Below are 8,478 nucleotides of genomic sequence, written 5' to 3'. Positions count from 1 at the left end.
ACCGCCTGCGGAGGCAGCGGCACCCACCCGCAGCGGCATCGCCGCCAACGGGCGTGCCGCCTGCAGGCGAGGGTAGTGCCCTCGCCCCGTCGCATAGGTCGCCGCCGGCAGGGTGGCGGCGGCGGCAGCAGCGAAAGGGGGAAAGGGCATTAGGGTTTTTCTGGGAAAAAGATAGTTTTGCCCCTCGGAATTTGAGAAATTCCAATTTCTGTCTTTTGTCCAAATTATGAAAATACCCCTATAAATTCATAAATTCCCTACATATCCCTGATTTCAGAAAATATTAATTAATTAAAAGGTTTAGTTGATTATTATTTTTATTATTATCTAGTAGTCCTACATAATGATGATTATTTATACATGTGATGTATGATGTGTGGACGGATGATCATGGACCGTGTGATGTGTGTACTTGTGATTATTATTATTGAGGTCTGCGAGCCTCCATTATATTTCTCGTTTATTGTCGGGCCTGCGTACCTATGATTAAGTTGTAATCACATGAGGAGGCGTAGCGGGAGCGTGGATACGATAGCGGGACCCACGAGACGGACGATCGTGATGCATGGAGATGCATCAAGATGTCGACGGAACCGACGAGGACGAGATGGACGATCACAGGGCATGGAGATGCACCGTTGCACACATAGATCTTGATGTGAGTGATTAGGCCTACTGGCTCGGGACTAATTATATTAGGTTGTGGTCCATGATCATCTGGTGTGATTGCTTATACACATACTAGATAAGTATATATATTTGCATGCGATGTAGATATATATTAAATATGTATATGTGTGACATGTCATATTAGGAGACCAAATCTTAGAAACATCTCTCGATAATATTAAGTCGGTAAACGTGAGGCAATTAGATTGACCCACGTGGCCTTCCATTGTTATAAGTAGGAACCGATTCTCGGTGTAGGTTGAGTTGGTCGAGTCCCTCGAGACTCACCTATATCGCGATTCGCTATCTTGCTTACGACATAAAGATGTCACCGATGACCTGAGGACATGGTATACTTGATCGAGTCCCTCGAGGGTATATCATCAAATCAGACTCATCTTGTAACGAAGGTGTTGACTTAACCGAGCATCGTGGTTGGTCGAGTCCCTCGAGGCCATGGTGATTCGGAGGCCGAATAGGACGGGAATCACAAGGAGTTGTGATCGGCAAGAGTTGCTTACCTTTTAGGCTTAGTGTGATTGGTCGAGTCCCTCGAGGTTACACTAAGACGCTGATTGGATCCTGATCCCCACTAGAAGTCTGCCGGAGACTTCCATTTCATGTGCTGAGGGTGTCGCGTGACTCGTTAGTAAAATAGTGGGAGCATATTAAGATAGAAGTTCATATCTTGATAGTTTATTTCTTGCAAAATCTGCATGTTATTCATTTCTGCTGCATCTTTATTTTCAGAAAATGTCGCTTTCAAATCCCTTACGTGGCATACTTGATGTCAACCGCCTCACTAGTCCAAATTATACGGATTGGCTCCGTAACTTGAGAATTGTTCTCATAGCGGAGAAAATCGTGTACGTCCTTGATACAGTGATGCTTACGCCCGAAGAAGGGGCAAGCGAGGATGAGATCGCTCGCTACGTGAAGTACATTGATGACTCCACTCTTGCTTAGTGCTATATGTTGGGCTCTATGACTCCTGAGTTACAGAGACAACATGAAAAGATGGATGCCAGATCCATTCTCCTACATGTCCGTAAATTGTTTGAGGAATAGGGAAGGACTCAGCGATATGAGATATCTAAGAGCCTCTTCCGCGCTAGGATGACTGAGGGGACACCGGTTCAGAACCATGTCCTAAAGATGATTGAGTGGATAGAGAAACTCACAGGTCTAGGAATGGTCCTAGAGGATAACTTGTGTGTGGACATTGTGCTTCAGTCCCTACCAGATTCCTTTTCATAGTTCATAATGAATTTTAATATGAACAAGCTTGAGGTGACTCTCCTAGAGCTCCTCAATATGTTGAGGGAGGCAGAGAGTACTATTAAGAAAGAGAAGCCAGTTCTCTACATTGGTGAGACCAAAAAGAAAAGGAAAGTAGAAAGGTTCCTTAAGAAGGGAAAGGGCAAGGGCAGACCAGGTAAAGCAAAGGTTGCTAAGAAAGACCCAGTAAAGGACAAAGGCCAATGCTTCCACTATGGTAAAGTTGGGCACTGGAAGAGGAACTGCAAAGAGTACCTTGCAGAAAGGGCGAAACAAGAAGCTTGGTGAAGTTTCAGGTACATTCATGATCAATCTCCAATTGTTAGATTTTTGTGATAGTGCATTGGTATTGGATACCAATATTTCTTATCACATCTACAATTTATTGTAAATTCTAGCATAGCCGAGGGGAGATTGACGAGAGCAATATTGCATAAAGGTTGTTTATGCAAGACACTACTCCACATATCATGAATGTAAGTGTCTAAGAGGAAACGAGATGAGGTGAACAGTGTATACCTATGGCATTGTAGGCTAGGTCATATCCATGAGGGAATAATTCAAAAGTTGCTAAATGATGGATATCTAGATCCATTCGACTATGTGTCATATGCAACTTGCGAGTCTTGCCTTCGTGGAAAACGGACCAACTCTCCATTTAGTAGAACTGGAGAGAGAGCCACTCAGCTGTTGGAACTTATACATAGTGATGTATGTGGACCCATGTCAACTCATGTCATTGGAGGTTACTCCTACTTTATTACATTTACTGATGATTTCTCAAGGTATGGATATGTGTACTTAATAAAGTACAAGTCCGAGGCCTTTGAGAAATTCAGAGAGTATAGGAATGAGGTGGAGAACCAAACTAGAAAGAGTATCAAAACTCTTCGATCAGATCGAGGAGGTGAGTACTTAAGTACAGAGTTTACTCAATTTCTCAAGGACCATGGGATATTATCCCAATGGACACCGCCTTATACACCTCAGCTCAATGGTGTCTTTGGAAGGAGGAATCATACGCTATTAGATATGGTACGGTCCCTGATGAGTTTCGTTGACCTACCCATCTTATTCTAGGGATATGCCCTAGAGACCGCAGCTTACCTTCTGAACAGAGTTCCAACTAAGTCGGTAGTGTCTACACTATATGAGATATGGAAAGGGAAGAAGCCTGATCTTAAGGTTATTAATATTTGGGGCTGCCCTGCCTACATTAAAAGACACAACCCCGATAAGTTAGAATCAAGGATAGAGCGATGTAAATTTGTGGGACACCCCAAGGAAACTTGTGGGTATTATTTCTATCATCTCGAGGACCAAAAGGTCTTTGTAGCTAAGAGAGAAGTGTTCCTTGAGAAGGAACACATTCTTGGCGGAGACAGTGGGAGAATGATAGAGTTGAGCGAGGTTGGAGAACCAAGCTCAAGCACCACTCTACAGCCCAAGTCTGTTCAGGTACCTAATACACAAGTTTCAATTTTACGCAGGTCTGATATCACATCCTCCTGAGAGATATGTGGGACATATTAGAGGAGAGGATGTTGAGGATATTGATCCTCAGACCTACGAGGAGGCTATTATGAGTATAGACTCCGGGAAGTGGCAAGAAGCCATGAATTCTGAGATGGATTCTATGTACTCCAATAAGGTTTGGAACCTAGTTGATGCGCCCGAAGGTATTGTACCAATCAGTTACAAGTGGATCTTTAAGAAAAAGATCGGAGTAGATGGAAAGGTAGAGACCTATAAAGCAAGGCTAGTGGCTAAGGGGTATCATCAAAGGCAAGGTGTTGACTACGACGAAACCTTCTCACCCGTAGCAATGCTAAAATCCATCAGAATTCTATTGGCTATTGCAGCACACTATGATTATGAGATCTGGCAGATGGATGTGAAAACCGCATTCCTCATTGGGAACCTCAAGGAGGAGGTGTATATGATGCAACCTGAGGGATTCGTGTCCAAGAACTGCCCAGATAAGGTGTGTAGGTTGCTTAGATCCATTTATGGACTAAAGTAAGCTTCCCGAAGTTGAAACATAAGATTTGATGAGGCAATCAGATCTTATGACTTCGTTAAGAACGAAGATGAGCCTTGTGTGTACAGGAAGGTAAGTAGGAGCGCTATCACCTTTTTGGTGTTATATGTGGATGACATCCTCATCAATGGGAATGACGTAGGAATGCTATCCACAGTAAAGGCTTGGTTATCTAGACACTTCTCCATAAAGGACTTAGGGGAAGCATCCTATACCTTGGGGATTAGAATCTATAGAGATAGATCCAAAAGGATGCTTGGTTTGTCCCAATCCAGGTACATAGAAACCATTGTCAAAATGTTTGGCATTGAAAATTCTAAGAAAGGGCGAACATGGATATGATACCTTATGCCTCAGCAATATGGTCTATCAAGTATGCCATGCTATGTACTAGGTCTGATATAGCGCATGCTCTGAATGTCACGAGCAGGTATCAGGCGGATCTAGGCTTGGAGCACTGGAAAGCAGTAAAGTGTATCCTTAAGTACTTGAGAAGGACTAAGGATCTTTTACTAGTATATGGAGGTAATAGCCTTAAGGTTGAAGGCTACATTGACTCAAGTTTTCACTCTGATGTCGATGATAGCAAGTCGAATTCAAGGTATGTGTACACCTTGAATGGAGGAGCAGTGTGCTGGAAGAGTTCCAAGCAAGATACCACAGCTGACTCGACCACAGAGGTGGAGTACATTGCTGTATTAGATGCAGCAAAGGAGGGAGTCTGGTTGAAGAAGTTCATTACAGATTTGGGAGTCATGTCGGGTAGCAAGGAGCTGATTTCCTTATATTGCGACAACTATGGGACGATTACTCAAATAAGGGAACCCGGGTCTCATCAGAAGTGTTCTGAGGAGGTTCCAACTTATCAGAGAGATCGTAACCCGAGGAGATGTAGCAGTGGAAAGAGTTCCATTCGAAGATAACATTGCAGATCCACTGACAAAGTCGTTGTCTCATTTTGTCTTTGAGCATCATAGGGGTCTGATGGGGATCAGACACAAAGGTGATTGGCTTTAGGTCAAGTGGGAGATTGCTAGTCATAGGTGCCCAGCAAGCCAATCACGTGAGTGATGGCACGTGTGACTTAATACAGAATCTTTTTGCTTATTATATTTTGACGTATATCACTTTATAACTATTGCATAAATGCATACATATATTGTGATGTCCTTGGATTTGTGCAATGGGAATCGGATCGTGATGAGATCATGATAATGAGATCGATTCACCTTTAAACACATATCCTAAATAATCCCGGTCATAGGTTACTCGAGAGGGACATCGTGATAACCAGATAGACTGGTGTGATGTATACCCGTCCATATGATGGATGTAGCTGATCTCATAGCTGCTCGTGTATTAGGTGTATCTGGTCCGCTTACGGAATGCTGGATGGTTGATGATGCCTTATTGTCAGACAGTGATTCCGTAGTCCTAGTGGTGTATCTGGTCCTTAGACTTGAGATACCAAGGATGTCCTGTATGAGTGCTCCACTCTTTAATACCAGACTTATAGGTTTGGCTGTCCCAGATCTAGTATAACTGGTCATTGGGAGTGGTAGTCGACCTTACGAGGGCTATTGAGTGTCGATAGAGGATCATCCACTCTCGGCATCATGAGAGGAATATCCCATGTGTTCTTGCTCAGACAAATCCCTGGCCAGGGTCATTCGGGTTGAGAGAGAAAGAGTTCTCCGGGAGAATCCGATTAGAGCGAGACTCGAGTAGAAACCGTATGGGTCTGACAACACCATGCTCGATATACGGTCTCTAGGATATTAGATGGATGAGGGATTATAGGTACACGGTAACTGAGGACAGACAGGTCCAATGGATTGGATTCCCCTGTATCGTCTGGGGACTACGGCGTATTGGCCTAGTACGTCCGTAGTCGATGAGTCGAGTGAATTATTACAGAGATAATAATTCACTGAGTTAGAAGGAGTTCTGACAGGTATGACTCACGGCCAGCTCGATATTGGGCTTAGAAGGTCACACACATATGGTAGGCATTGCGATAAGTAGAAGTTCAGATATGAGATATCCGACGGAGCCCTTGTCTTATTGGATGCAGATCCAATACCCACTAGGGGAGGACCCATTAGGGTTTGACAGGGGACCTCTATAAATAGGAGGGATTCAGAGCCTCATAGGCTAGAGCCTTTGCTTGCCTTTCCTATTCTCCTCTTCCTCTCCACCTCAGAGCAGGCCTGGAGTCTTGAGGAGCGTCGTCGCAACCCTGCTGTGTGGATCACCGTTAGAGAGGAGGACGCTTGACCTCCTTCACCCTCTCCTAAGGATCTGCAAGGAAACAGGGATATACGATCTCCCTAGGTAACACAACCTACTTTATACGCAGTTTTAAGTTTCGCGGATTTTGCGCACCAATCTTCGTACGACGACGAACATCTCTTTGGGAATCGGGGATTTTGTTTTCTTGTTCTTCCGCTGCGCATGTGATGTCGCCCCCATGATTTCTCAACAACAAGTAGTTTGTTGAATGAAGAGTTGAGAAGAAAGAATTCAGCAACATCTCAGAATGATTCACAGGCACTTATCTTAGAGAATAGAAGAAGGTCAAAATCTAGAAGTAGTTCACGCATGGGTAGAAGCAAGTCAAGATCAAGAAAAGATATTGTTTGCTATAACTACGGTGAGAAAGAACATTACAAGAATTAATGTAAGCAACCTAAGAAGAATAAGAAAAAGGGAAAAGAAGTGGAGTTTACAGAGTCAAAGGATAATACTACTACAATGCAAGGTGGTGAATATTTGATTTTGTCTCATTTTGATGATATTTTTTCTTGTGTGTTAGGATCTTGAGTGGGTGATTGACACAGGTGCTTCTTATCATGCTACACCATAGAGGGAGTTTTTTGCTACATATAGGTCTGAAAATTTTGGAGTTGTTAAGATAGGCAATTATGGCATGGCAGACATCATTGGCATAGGTGATATCCATATAAAGACCAACCTTGGCTACAAGTTAGTGCTTAAGGATATAAGGCATGTGGTTGATATGAGGCTGAATTTAATTTCAGTTGGAAGGCTAGATGATGAATACTATGATAGTAGATTTCACAGTGGGCAATGGAAGCTCAGTAAAGGTTCTCTTGTTATAGTTAGTAGAAAGAAATGTTATACTTTGTATAGGTTGCAAGCTAAAGCTTATGGTGAGCAGTTAAATGCTATAGAGAAAGACTTCAGCATATAGTTGTGGCATAGGCGACTGGGACACATAAGCGAGAAGGGGCTACAAGCTCTTTCCAAGAGAGAGGTATTGCAAAACCTCATAGGTACATATTTGAACCCTTATATTGATTGTTTGGCTAATAAACAACATAGAGTTTCATTTGCTAGTCCTACTTTATCTAGAAAAATACATGCATTAGACCGTGTTTATACAGATGTATATGGTCCTTTGAGGACAAAAACTCATAGTGGATCTGTTGATGTTCCTGGTATAAGTGATGCACTTTATTTTGTCACTTTTATATATGATTTTTTCAGAAAAGTTTGGGCTTATGCTTTGAAGACTAAGATCAGGTTATTAATGTCTTCAAAGAGTTTCATGAGTTGAAAAAGAGACAGAAAAATAATTGAAATGCATTAGATCAGATAATGGTGGTGAGTATACATGATTGTTTAATAATTATTGCAAGTCACATGGGATCAAACATAAGATGACAGTTCCTGGTACACCTCAGCATAATGCTATTACAGAGATGATGGACCGCACCATCATGGAAAAGATCAGATGTATGCTTTCACAAGCGAAGCTACCCAAAAGGTTTTTGGATGAGGCTTTGAGGACTGCAGTTGATGTGATCAACTTGTCACCATGCACAATTCTAGATGGTGATGTTGCAGAGCATGTATGATTAGGGAAAGATGTTTCCTACAGGCATTTGAGAGTGTTTAGTTATCATGCATTTGCACATGTTCTAGACAATGAGAGGTCCAAGCTGGATGTTAAGACTAAAGAATGTATTTTTCTTAGTTACTCACATAATCAGTTTGGTTACAGGCTTTGAGATCCAGAAAAGCAGAAGGCATTTAGAAGCAGAGATGTAGTCTTCTTTGAGGATCAAACCTTTAAAAATTTGAAGAAGCAAGAGTTCTGTAGAAGGATTAGAAGATTGTGACCCAGTTACTCCTCCAATATATCAGGGTGATGGGGGAGATGTGCAGGAAGATGGTGTAGAGGCTAATGTTGATATACCTGCAAGACATGTTGAGCAAGAAGAAGTTGGAGAGCAACTTCCCGTAGAACTTTAGTTGAGAAGATCTTCTAGACAACGTCAACCTTCCAGAAGATACTCTACAGATGAGTATGTGATGCTTAGTGATGCAGGTGAACCAGAGAGTTACCAAGAAGCAGTTGAAAGTAAACAGAAAAAGAAGTAGTTAGTTGCTATGCAGGAAGAGATGGATGCTTTTCAGAAAGGTATTGACTTTGAAGAGATATTTTCTCCTGTTGTTAAAATATC

The sequence above is a fragment of the Musa acuminata genome, chromosome BXJ2-9, assembly GCF_036884655.1.
Source record: "Musa acuminata AAA Group cultivar baxijiao chromosome BXJ2-9, Cavendish_Baxijiao_AAA, whole genome shotgun sequence".
In the NCBI taxonomy this organism is placed as follows: domain Eukaryota; kingdom Viridiplantae; phylum Streptophyta; class Magnoliopsida; order Zingiberales; family Musaceae; genus Musa; species Musa acuminata.
Note: the sequence above shows the minus strand (reverse complement) of the source record.